Genomic DNA, 13,776 nt, shown 5'->3' on the forward strand with positions numbered 1-13,776 from the left:
GGAATGGACTTGCTATAGCCACAGTTCCTTCACCCAGATCCACAGATCACTGCCAATCTCAGCTCAACTGTTCTGATGGTCCACGGGCCCCTCACTCTCCCCCCAAAATCTCTGAAAGTTAATTCAGGGCAGATGGGAATGGTCAGGCTTCAGCCATTTTCAATCTTGGAAACCTCCAAAAATAGCTAAACTCTAATGCATATTTCAGGTTAGACTTGTTTATTTTCCCTTTCTGAGCCACAAGCTAATTTCCCCAGAGGGGGAAGGAAAGAAAAGGCTGCTTTCAGAAAACAGAAAAATCAGCTTTAGCTTCTCCCTTGATTGCCTGTGGGGAGATGCCACTTGTGCGCCCCATCTCAGTGCTCTCAAAGAGGCCCAGAGAGCATGGTCTTTCTTCTCTGTGGGCAAGAGGTTGGAAAACACCCAATCCCGAAGCCCAGTGGGTGCATGACTCTGGGCACAGATTTCCAGACCTCCTCAGCTTGCAAAGGGATAAGCAGGAGGCAGCAGCTAAATGCCAGCCTTGGTCCTTTCTCAATAACCAGACTGGGGAAAAAATAATAATTACTGTGCTTAAATTCCAAAGTGAGGAAGGACCCTGGTAGACCAGGTGTCTGCACAGATAGAGCCAAGGATGGAGTGATGATGAGTTGGCCTTGGGCATAGAATTAGCAGAAAAATCTACTGTTTGGATGTGTTACTAACACAGAAGCTCAACTGTATTCAACCAGAATGGAAGGTGGTGAAAATACAAGCAAGAACCCTCGATTTCTCCATCTATTGACTGTTAGCAATTTGTGAATCACCTGAAGGCAGAGAGGGTTGTAGGGCCAGACGTCTGCACAGACTTTCCTTCTGCTAGAGGAGCTACGGGGATAAGGACTACCCTGCCAAGCCCCCCAGGCCATTCCACCGTGAGGCCATTTATGGCAATGATGGAAACCTCATTCTCCTATAAGTGTTTCATGACTCCAGAACATCAAAAATGACATGCAGAACTTGGCTCCAGAAAGAACAAGACAGTGAGAAAGTTATCAGGCAGTGGTCCTTACCTTGGGGCTTCATAAAGACTTGGGGTGGTGGGCAGTCGCTGTCTCTCTCTCCCACCTGCAGAAAATCAAGAAGCTAAACTCAACATCCAGGACATGCATAAAGAAGAGGATTCAATGATCTAGGCAGTCTGGCCAAATCATCACCTTTGAGATCAACTCAAACCACCACACAACTTTTTCCTTCAGTCTCTTGAAATTCACAAGGGTGATAAAGCGACCAAGGCCACTAGGACCTCGAGCTGTCTTTCTGTTTTCTAGAGACACTCTGGAAAGCATGACCTCTGAAAAGAAGCGTTCCAGAACCTTAAGGATAGGAGCAAAAGCCAGGGTAGTCCGACCCTAAATGGATTGCTCCTTTTTTTTTTTTTTTTTTGCGGTACGCGGGCCTCTCACTGCCGCGGCCCCTCCCGTTGCGAAGCACAGGCTCCAGACGCGCAGGCTCAGCGGCCATGGCTCACGGGCCCAGCCGCTCTGCGGCATGCGGGATCCTCCCGGACCGGGGCACAAACCCGTATCCCCTGCACCGGCAGGCAGACTCTCAACCACTGCGCCACCAGGGAAGCCGGGATTGTTCCTGTTTAAATTCATATTATCAGACATACACTACGTGCCTGACTGTACTAGTCACATCCACATGTGCTGATTCCACACGGGAGGTATTAGTATTCCACTCTTGGCCAAACCTCGTCAGTTAGGTAGATTTTGTATTTTTAGTCTTAATTTACATATGAAGAAAATTAGGCTCGGCATGTTCAAATGACCTGTCCGAAGTTACTTAGGTAATATGTGATGGGGTCAGTGTTTGAATCCATATCCAAACTTCAATGAACACTTTCCACTTCACGGCTCTAGAAGACATGGAAATTCCATGAAAATCACAGAGCCATGCTTGATGTGTTCCCACAAAGCCATTTCTTTTATACTTCTGCTCATCATTGCTGGGTGCCAAAAGAAAGAATTTGCTCTTCTTTCTCTTGTCTCTCCTCTGCCTGAAAAACTCATTTGCATTAGGTCTTAAACAATGCAGTTGGCTCATTCTCTTAGGCAACAGTGGAGGATAGGGACTAGCTTTTTCTGGAACCTGACAATGTCTAAATCAAAACTTTTCCTCCAGTAACAGGCAGTCAGGGTGGACCTTGTCCAATTCTTTTTTACTTCCAGGACAGTTGGTGTCTGTTCCTCCCACCCTGCTTTTCTAAACAACTTCCTCTTGGAGAAGGGATGACACATATGCACGTGCACTCTTTCCTCCTTTGCCCATGGCAGACATTTCTAATCAATCTTGACATTCCATTTCACTGAGCCTCACCTCGACCTCAATCTTCTCTGTTAAGTTCCAGGCATCCACTACCAACACAAAGGAATTGACTTTCCATCCTTTTTCTTTTTTTTTTTTAGTTTTTTCATTTTTTATTTTGAAATAGGTTTGAACTTACAGAGAAGTTGCAAGAATAATACTGTTTCTCATACACTCTTTATACAGATTCATCAATTTTTACTATTTCTCCACATGATTCAGCATTCTCATTCTCTACACACACACATACACTTTTTCTGAACCATCTGAGAATACATTAAATGTATCATGTAACTTTATCCCTTAATACTGTAGTGTGTACTTCCTAAAAACAAGGACTTTAACCTCTGTAACCACCATACACTTATCAAATTCAGGAAATTTGACTGTGTTACTTTAATCTACAGTCCAGTCCATCCTTTTTCTACAGCAATGTTCCATCTAATGGTGTTTCCAAACCACCCTTTTGCACTGGAAAGATAATACCATACCTCACCCCATCAATCTGCTGAAAGCCGGGCTCATTTTAGAAAAGCCACTTCCTATAATAGAATCTGAGTGTGGAGTACTCTGTTAAACCATTTAACCTGACACGTATTAATTAAATACGAACAGAATTTGTCCCGACCTGAATTCATAACAAGTTCATTCCATGTGACTTCACCTAAATGTTCAAATTTCCTATGAGAATTTGAGGAGAATTTCAAAACATCTCGTGAGATAAAGGCCATTTTGCCAAGGGCATTTTGAAAGCAAGTGTACCAATTATGGGTTAAACTAAAAGTGTGAGTCTGAATCTCCCCACCACACAGGTCTGCACGGAGCATCAGTTAAGTTACGTGATGCAGCAAATTACATGAGCTCCAAACTCCAGGGCAGATGTGGCTGCATTATTCATAGTCTGTGTTCAACATTCCTCACAGCCAGAGGCACCCGCTCACCATGACCTGTGTGGGGGCTTCCTGCCTTCCTTTCCCAACTGCAATAAGAAAACAAAACTCCCACAATCAGAACTTGTCACTACCACTTAGATGAGACCCAGAAGCCAGAGTTCCTGGAGGTGGAGATCACAGACTTGGAAAGGACTGTGATAAGACTCAGCATCATCAAAACCCACCCAACACAGAGGCCACCGTGACCCAAAAGAAGAAGAAAAAGAAGGAGAAGGGGAGGAGGAGGAGAAAGCCACTCAACACACTCCCTCTTCTCTGTGGGTTCTACTCAGTAAATCGTGTGCTGATTTTTCTTGTCTTTGCCTCTAGGGAGTTATAATAAAGCTGTAATTTTGCATATGGCCTCGGTTTAGCCACATATGTTCAAATGAAAGATAAACTCTCAAGGAAAAATCATCCTATTCAAAAGTGAAAGCTTACTTGAAATGTAAATGTTGCTTCAATCCTAACGGAAAGAATTCTTCCGGCTCATACTGGAATTCAGTCTGTTCCTCCATGTGGCCTTGGTACCCACACTCTCCACTCCTGTGCCCCAGGCAGACATCACTAATCAATCCTGACTCTCTTTCACTCTGAGGTGGAAAGCAGCCTCGGAACTGCCCTCTACACAGGGCTCCAAGAAGCTACTATCAGTCAGTGAGAGTTGTCATGTAAGATAAAAGCTGTTTTGCCATTCCACCATCTAGAATTTATTTATGTGGCCAGGTGCTCAACTTTGACTGCTATGGACCACATATAATCCCTCTTCCTACTTCCAAACTTGTCTATCACATTCCTTAGCTATTCTCCAACACCCAAGCATCAGACATAGACTGTCAGCGGAGGGACCCAGATCATTCCTGCTTTTTCCAAGCTCATCCTTGAATCTATTCAGCCTCATCTTACTCTACTGATAAGATCTCCCCTATCCCTAGATCTGATGTTTTCCCATTGTCCTCTGGTCCCTTGGACTCCTTACATTATCACTCTTCAACTATCCCCTCACACCCTTGCCCCTGTTGACTTGTCCTAACCCCCTTGGAAAGAAATCTTTTGACAAAGTCAGCCCATTGTAGATACACAGTGATGACAACTGAAATTCCAGTTTTTGCAAAGAATCTTCACATCCATGATCTCAGGGGATAATCCAAATCCTTTTGGGAGGCATGGTCCTCTTAACGACCATGAGATTTGACAACAAACAGAAATGGATCCAAACCTTGTCTCTGCCAGTGACCAGCCTGGGGACCTTTAGCATATCACTTCCCCTTCTGAGACTCAATTTCTTCATCTGGAGATTGGAGCAGAACTTACCTCCCAGGGATGTTGTGAAGATTAATGAGATAATGCACTCAAGGTGCTTATCACAATGTCAGGCAATCAGAATAGATGGCTACAGTGGTTTTTAGTTAACAGAACCTGTCTTAGATTTGGGGTCTGAGAAGGGGACCCTAAGATAAGGATTTGAATGCAAACAATGTATTTGTGAGGTGATCCCAGGAAGCACCAGAAGGAAATGAGACAGGGAAGGAAAGGAACCCAATAAAGGATGTGTTTTGAGTAGGTCTCCACTGTGGGCTGCTGGGGCTCCATCCCAAGTGAGACTCTAGGAGATGTTGTAGAACATTCCCCCAGAGTTATCCCACCCAAGGGGCATTTATGCACCAACTCCTGTTCCTATTGGTTGAGGGCTTCTTCTGATGGTGTTGTATCCCCCCACTCCTGACGCCTTGCACACAGGACAAGCATGATCCTAAGACTGGGGGGAAGCCCTCAGGCACAGCTGCAGGCTCCTTGCAGACAGAAGCTGTTGCTGGGAAGAGTGAGTGGTGGGCGGGGAGAAGCCAAAGCCTGTGCCCCAGATCCCCAAGGTCTCACAGACACCGAGTGGCAGTGCAGCAGGAAAGAAAAAGTATTGTTCCAGGTTCAAATTGTAGCCTCACCACTTTCACAGGTGTAAAATGATGATATTGATACCTATCTGGTGACGTTTCATGGGGAGTGAGTATGCTCAAGAAATGTAGTGGCAACAAAACTGCTCAGTGACCTTCCCTTTTCTTCTGACCCCAGCGTTCTTCCACGAGAATAGGTAGCCTCCCTGAAGGCAGCGAAACTTGTTTTCTCCATCCACCCACCCACCCATCCATCCATCCAACCATCTAATAGCTACTGAATACCTCCTGGATACAACTCCCACACAGGAGATAGAGATACTCTAGTGAATAGACATGGTCCTGGCCCTTCTCCTGGATGAAGACAAAAGCAATCAAATAAGCAATTAAGGAATACAGGTGATGTAGAAGCAGTTTCTACAGCCGTGCTTCTCACACTTTCATGTGCCTGGTCTCAAGTGGGGCTTCAGATTCGATGTTTCCAACATGCTCTCAGCTGATTCTGATGCCACACAGTTTGAGCAGAGAAACTCTGCAGAATTCATAGGGGAAGCAAAGGAGGAATTCATTCATTCATTCATTCACTCATTCATTGCCTACTCATCAAGTTATCTAGACATTGGTTTCCTCTGCTTCTGGAAAGAGGAAGAAGCTATGGCGCTCATGAGCTGGAAAGGATCGTTCAAGATGATTTAATCCAGATGCACAGGAAGGCGACTCTCTTACCATCCCCAAGTAAGGGCCGTCTAGGGTCTTCATGAAGCGGTAGAAACACCTCCCCTCTCTGGATACTTGAGTGGCCAAGAAATGTTTCCATGGCCCCAGGTCTTGCATGGGGGTGAGTAGAGGAAACTTTATAAAACTAACACGCCTCCTGTAAGCTCAGAGTACACTCTGGCTTGCACCTGTGGGACCAGAATCAGAATGCAAGCTTGGTACAAAGTGGGCATGCACTGAGGCTGCAGCCACTGAATGAGCCGGGTAATGGGGGGAGCAGACTCCACCACGCAGATTTCCAATCCATCCCCTATAGCTTTTTTCCAGAGAAACTTTCTAGTTCCTTCCCTTTTTTCGAACACATCCATCTAATTAAGCCTAAAAGAGCTAGCTGGAAGTGCATTCAAACGGGGTGAGATTTTATTTGAAGCTCCCTGAACCTAAATATAATAACAGGAGCAGAGAATCTGCCCTGAACAGGCTGCAGAGACCTCCAGGGTCAGTGAAGATTTTCAATAAGCAATGTGTGTATTGTTATTAAACATTTCATCATATAAGATTATGACGTAATTTGTGGGAGAATAGGGGATGACACCGAGAATCCTGTACTCTTAGAAGAAATCCCCTCCTTTTGTTTTTGCTCAAATTAGCTTGAACAGGTTTCTATGTCTTGCAACTAGAAGACTCTTGATTAAGAGACGGGTTTCCAGATGGTCCAGGCCAGGCAATGTTCCCAGCTCAATGGACATTTATTAATGAATGGATGAGTAACACTGTAACCCCGAAGAAAGTAATTATGTGAAATTTTTGGTATCAGCAAGACACAAAGGAGGTCCTCCCTCACCCTCAATATCTTACTCTGCTGGTACCGCCCAGCCTCTGGCAAAAGGAAGATTACAAATTCAGCACTGGCAAAAGGTGAGGAGAATTTGATGTTTGGAAAGATCTCTGAATCCAAAGATGTGAGTCTGGGTTTTAGTCTCTGCTGCAATACCCAGTGACCAAATGACCTTACATAAATGACTCAATCCTCAGGGACTTCTCCGGCAGTCCAGTGGCTAAGATTCTGCCTTCCAATGCAAGGGGCACGGGTTCAATCCCTGATCTGGGAACTAAGATCCCACATGCCGTGGGGTATGGACAAAAATTTAAAAACAAAAAAGACTCAATCCTCAATTTTTCCTATCCTAACATGGATCTGTAGTAGAAATGTGTTGGCTGCCTGTTCCGCATCTGCACCCACTGCCTTCTCCCTAACGGCATCAATATCCTTTATGGGAAATTGACTCCAAGCCAATCAGCATTTTCAGAGCCCCCTCAAGCCACTGTCCCTAGTTCAGGAGTGGGCATGTGACCTCTGCGGGTGCAACTGAGGTGAACCTCCAGGCTCCTGCATGCAATGTGGAAACAAAAACACTCTTTCTGCTCTGTGGATGTGAATGAGAAAGCATAAAGTATTGTTTGTTGTAACCATATTGCAATCAAGAAAGAAGCCAGACTGAGAATGAATCTGACTTGCAAAATAACTGAAAAAAAAAAAAAAGACAGAGAAATTAAGTCATAGTAATGATCGCACGGCACCCAAAACTGTTTCTTCCTCTGGGTATTTCAGTTCTATGTCAGTAAGTTCCCTTTATTTTTATGTCCATTGGAGTTGAGCTTTCTGTTACTTGAAAATGAATGCATTCATCCGTGGATTCCCAATTTTTTTAAGTGCCCTTATACATCACAGGATGGTTTGTAATGTCTGGACCAAAATCATATGATTTATATGAAAGGACTTTGTAAATCCTAAAGCTCTGTAGAAAGGTAAGTGAGGGTTGCTATTGCCCTGAAGACATCTGGAAGGAAAAGAGTTAATCTTTCCCCTGAGACCCAAAAGATAATTTAGTTCAATGTAATGAAAGAGGCAGAATGAAGGATTCATTTTGATAACAATTGGCTTTGAGAAGCAAAAGCCAATTATTCGAAGCTTACTGCTTATTTATTTGGTTCTGTTTAAGAGGATCCAGCAGGCTGAGCAGGATTTGCTCTAACTGGATTGGTTCAGAGAGAGCTGGGAAGCAGCAAGTTCACTCTCGGGAAAATTCCATCTCAGTATGCAAGTTGGAGGAGGCAATCAGGAATTCCAGCTCCTGAGAGATACCCCCCGCCCCCGCACCCACACCCCGAGGGAGGACCCACCACCCTTGCTGTTCAGGGAAGCTCTGGTGTGAGGACGGTGCAGAAAAGCCCGTGGGGGTGGGCTTGCTGTTGGTCTTCCTATCGGTGGAAAGGACTGTGGTTCAAATCCACACTCTGTCACTAAACCTGCATGACCTTGGACATCTCCAAACCTCAGTTTCTTCACCTGCAGAATGGGAATGATAACGCTTGCTCTGAGCCACATCACGGGATGTGTTAGCAAGAAGTGGGTGCAATTCCATCCTTCTTGCCATTCTATGGGAAAGGAAAGTGAGAGGCAAGACCTAGGAAAAAAAAATCATGGGGGAAGTGAGGGATGCAGGTGACAACTGCGTGGATTTTACATTATACCTTGGAAAAAACTTCTGCCAGTGCCTCTTATCTTGTCATATAGGCATTTGGCAATCATTTCACAAAAATCCACTGAGTTCCTATGATATTGCCAGGCACTGGGTACAGACAGAAACAAGACAGAAGAGACCCTGCCCTCGTAGATCTTACATTCTAGAAAGGAAAAAAAACAAGCAATAAATATATACACAAATAAAAAATATTATCTCATCTCTGGAAATGTCCTTGCTCAAAACTCATCTCTGAAAGAGGCCGCCCTATTTAATAAGTAATCCCGCCCACCCCACTGATATCCCAATCCCCTGCTTTTTTCTCCATAGTTCCTAACTCCTTCTAACATACCAGATAATTTATCCACACATATATGGCATATTTTCTGTCTCTCCTGTAAGAATGTAAGCTCCATGAAGGCGAGAATTATTGTGGTTTTTTTTCACCAATGTAGCCTAAGTTCCTAGAACAATCCCTGGTACATAGTAGTTGCTCAGTAAATGTTTATTGACTGCAAAGGTGCTACAGAAAAATAATGCAGGGTAATGGGATGGAGAGTGATGGGACAGAAGTGGGATTGGGGGCTTCATTTAGATAAAAGTCCAAGAAGGCTTCTCTGAGGAGGTGTCCCTTCAGTTGAGAGCTGCCTGGTGAGAAGCATGCAGCACATACAAAGACCTTGGGAAAGCGTCCCAGGCAGTGAACATGGCATGTGCAAAGGCCCTGAGGCAGGGAGGAGCTTGTGTGTTGGAGGGCTAGAAAGCCAAAGAGGCTGAGGAAGGAGGGAGAGGGGAGAGTGGTGGGAGACAGGGCTGGAGAGGTACAGGGGGTACACGAATTTCAAACCCTGCTAGTTGAACATTCTACAAATTCTCCACTGAATTGCAAAGAGTTATAAGCCACACACATGCTTATCAAAGTGCCTGGAATATAAAGAGGAGGTTCTTTGAGAAATACTTATTAGTCCAATTGATTCTCCTTCTTGCCATGGCCAGTTGGCTGAAGAATCAAAGGATATTCAGCCTTTCAAAGAAATGACCCAGGTAAGTTATGGCCATCTCCATCTTCACATAACTAAAGGGCAATTGTGGAGAAAGGAGAACAGAATTGTTCCAGGTGGAAAGGAAGTTCAATGGGTAGAGGCCACACGGAGAGAAATCCCAGCCCAATATGAGATGAACTTCCTTACAAACTCCACAATGGTGAAATTGGGGTAGTGAGTTTCCCACCACTGGAAAAGTTCAAGCTGAGGTTGAACTTCTACTTGGTAGGAATGCGTAGAAGGAGCCCAGGCACTGGGTAGACTGGATAACCTCCCAGGCATGCAATTTGATGACTTTATGATAATCTCTCAATCTTGCCATCCAAACACACTAGTGTTTGATCTTGCCTTTGTTTACAAACCCCATCAGTAAAATCCTCACAGAACGCATCTACCAATAAGGTAGCAAAGACTGGAATGCATAACAAGGGCTGAATGCACCCATCCTTTGTTCAATAATATAATATTTCTCTTGAACAATGCGTGAGCTGCTTTTCATTTCGGAAATGAAAGAGTCTACAATCCCACTGTGTGTCAAGCGAATATTTTTAAACATTTATAAACGGGAGGCAAAGACAGTGGTAAGAAGCTTAAGGACAGCAGAAACATGCATAGCTGAGAGCCAGCACCGGCGGGGGCTTCCATTAAATCCCCACTTTTGGGGTCCCCAAGGTCATGCAAGCAAAGACAAGAATCCAGGTCAAGACACCCCTTCTACAGGGCTTTCCCCAAGCCATGCTGACTTCCGGTCTCCAAAGAGGACTGGAAGAGGACAGTCGAGGATCAGCCCTAAAGTTCAGTGCTTTGCTCCCAAATTATTTTAAACTCGCGCTTGCGTCTGAGGGGTGGGTAAATTCATGGGGAGAGTGCCAGAGCTGCAGTGCCTACTTGATGCCCCCTTATTTGCTAGTATTGGAACATAGATCCAGCACTCAGCTGAAGAACTCTATCTCTCAGGCTCCCTTGCCAGGTATGGCCACATGAGATGCAAACAGATAATAAGTCAGGGAATGGAGACAGGGGACTTCCAGGAAGGCTCTTTAAATGGAGTCGACTCCCCTACGAAGTGCCCCCTTTGCTCTTTCCATCCTCCGCTTTTCCTGGTCCACAAGAATGGACCACTCTGATGGACGGTAGGCATCAACCCCAACCTAACCCCATGGGAGAGGGGCGTTGCCAAAAGAAGAAGAATGATTGTTTAACAAGGTCAGTGTAACAGTTGTCCCCTCTGTGTGGCCAGGCCTGGGAAGATGCAGAGAAAGTGAGGGTGGATCTGTTTGGATTTATGAATGAGATGGGGAAGAACATTCCAGAGGGTGGCCACAACATGGGCCTAGGCATGGAGGTGGGAAAGTGTGATGCTGTAGAGTCACCCTTCATGCCTGTGAGCAGGTGGCCAGAGGCAGGTAACGGCCAGATCGTGCAATGTCTCTAACACCAAAGAGTTTCCACCTCTCCTTGGCTGCTTTCTCATGCTAATGACACTGCGGTCCCATCTGAAAGCATTGGGCCACTTGAATCTTTTCTATTCGAAGAGGAAAATGACAGGTGATGTCGTCCTTGTTCTTTGGCTTCCAAGGCCAGTGGAGAGTGATGCTTTTTACTTTGAATATTCTCTTAGTGAATCTCTTTGTGTTCCATTTTAGAAGATGTTAGCAAGATGGGTGAAGTAGCAATTGGAAATAGGGTGAAAGAAAGAAAGAAAGACAGAAAGAGAGAGAGAATAGGAAGGAAAGGAGGGAGGGAGGGAGGATGATGGGAGGGAGGGAGGGACACAATAACAGCGGACATGGAAGCCTTAAGCTAAGCACTTGTCTGACCCGCAGTTCGTTTATTCCTTATGACAATGCTATAGGGAAGGTAGGACTGTTCTAGCTCTTTTATCGCAGAGAAAACAGGCTCTGAGAGGCTATGGATTAACTGAGAGTGCACAGGCGAGGCTGGAGAGCTGGGCTGCAAACTCAGCTCTGCCTCACACTGTAACAGCCAATTCTTCTAACCACATGCCTCTCTCTAGATCTCTAACTTCTGTGCGTGACCAGAATAGCTACGTTCAAGAAGAGAAAAAAGGAGAAGATTGTTGAGTTGGCCAGAGAGAGGACAACTCATCTCCCATGAGCCACATATTATGATAAATCCAGACTTGCTGATTTCCTGCCCTCTACTGCCCTGCCTCTCTGAATCAAAGTTTATGGTCCCATTTTGCAGATGAGAAAGCTGAGGCCAGACAGTGTTAAGCCACTTGGAGTCCATATCCAAGTCCATTGTTCTCTTTCCTGCACCCCAGCTGCTCCCCACACTGGCCTAGCACACGTGACCCAACCCCCCAAAGCTATGGGTGGTGTCTATTCTCTGCTTGGCGGTTCCTGAGCGCTAGTCGGAGGCCAGGTGCATGGACCAAAGGTGCACACAGAGTGATCAGCCTGGAGCTGGTGAGGCTTCCGTGTCGGGGGCGGAAGCCCATCCTCCCTGCTGGCTTCATGCAGTGCGCAGTGGCACCCCAGGAAGCAAGGCCTCCTTAGCAGGGGGAAGCTGCAACCGGTGTCTCAAGTGTTGGCTGCAGAGCGAGCTGGTTTCAGCAGCTGGTTATCCTCCTGACTGCCCTGTCCACAACCCTGTCATCTCAAGGCTTTTTCTCTTCCTTTCTAGAAAGATCGACAGGCCCCCAGAAACTGTTCCCCCTGACAACTCAGGATACAATTAGGACTGGAGACACCCTGGGTGTAGATCTTACTGCTGAGATAATACGACAACTTCCAAATGTTGAGCCCCAACCTCTGCCCCAGACTACCTTCTAGACATGGGTAGGGAGGAGAAGTGTAAGTTTCAAGAGCTGGGGTCCAGCGGAAAGGAGATAAAGAGAGCGTTGGAATCCACTGAGCCTATTCTTCAGCTGTTAAGGTAATACCTTGATAGAATGAGTCAGGTGCTTTGCAACCCTCATGTTATTTAATCCTCTCAGGCTATCCTATGATGGTGACGTCATACCCATTTAACAGACAGAGAAACTGAGGCCATCTGACTTGTTTATGACCACACAACCATGAAACAGCAGAGCCAGGATTCAAACTCAGGTCTGTTTTAGGCCAACATCTTTTCTCTCTCTCCCTCTCCCTTTCTCTCTCTCTCCCCATCGCCACACTGGAGTTTAGTGAGTTACCATCCAGGTACACTGCCAGGTACCTCCAAGGTACTTAGTAAGCATTACTTAGCTAAGCAGCTGAGGAAATTTCCACATCTGTGTTTCCCAAGTAAAATGCCTTATGATGGTACAATAACTTTCTGTTTCCAAAGCACTTTCACGTGTCTGAGAAGCTGGCTACGCAAAGTAGCGACCAGGAACCAACAGCACTGGCATCACCATATAATTGTTAGATAGCCATGCAGAGTCTCGGGCCCCACCCCAGACCCACTCACTCAGCATCTGCATTGTAACAAGACCCCACATGATCTCGGGCACGAACTTAGAATCCCTGATCCAATCAGCCGAGGAGAATGTCCTTGTTATAACCAGAGCCGTTAAGTGACTTACCTGAAGACACACAGAAACAGCATGCCCTGAGTTTGCACGCCCACCCCTCACTGCCCTGCTGGCCTCCTGAGCTCCGTTTCATTAAGAAACTGGCTCCCCTACTTGAGTCCAAGCTCCCATTCACATCTTCCAAGTAGAAGGAAGCCAAGTTGTGGGGGACACTCAACTAGTCTCGTTAGCCATCAATGAGATAAAACAAAGGGTAGCACTTAGGATACAGTGATGGAGCCTCTCCCACAAGACAGGCAGGTGTTTGGTCATTAAAAACAGCTTCCACATCTCAGGATCGGATTGTGTATAAGGTACGTATCATAGCAACAGGGAGATGGGCTGCATCAGCATTTCTCTCTCGGAACCAGCTTTTTCCAGGGATTATAATGAACCCAGCACGTGGCAAACGCAAACTCCGCCTGTCCTTCACTGCAGACAGTGCCTCGGGTTCAGCAACTTGTGGATGTTCATCTGCAGAGTATGGATAAGCAGCATTTTTTTTTCCATTTTAGTTTTTTCTATTTGCAAACAGAAAAGAATAACTCAAGGAACATTTTAAGTGGAACGAGAAGTCTTGTGAGTGATTTTGAGTTTTACTGCTGCTTGGAAATCAGTCACAGGATTTTCAGGGTTTACGATGTTGACGTGGCTGCGGGTCAGGCAATGCATTTGCAGCTTCAAACTGAATCGGAGAAAGGAAACACCAGCGATGAGCCTCGCGCTTTATTTTCATACCTGAAATCAACCCTCCCGGTGATGTCTCCTTTTTTCAGATGAGGAAACTGAGGGTCAGAG

The 13,776-nt window shown here is 45.7% G+C and overlaps 1 long non-coding RNA gene across 1 annotated transcript in view; it reads right to left on the reverse strand.

Moving 5' to 3' along the window:
* Positions 1-687: 687 nt before the first annotated feature.
* LOC109548900 (uncharacterized) overlaps positions 688-13,776 on the reverse strand; it is a 125,737-nt gene continuing 112,648 nt past the window's right edge. The window contains exon 4 of the long non-coding RNA XR_002175071.3: positions 688-1,107. This is a non-coding gene — a long non-coding RNA (uncharacterized lncRNA). The remainder of the gene's footprint in view (positions 1,108-13,776) is intronic.

This window comes from Tursiops truncatus, chromosome 15 (assembly GCF_011762595.2).
Source record: "Tursiops truncatus isolate mTurTru1 chromosome 15, mTurTru1.mat.Y, whole genome shotgun sequence".
Classification (NCBI taxonomy): domain Eukaryota; kingdom Metazoa; phylum Chordata; class Mammalia; order Artiodactyla; family Delphinidae; genus Tursiops; species Tursiops truncatus.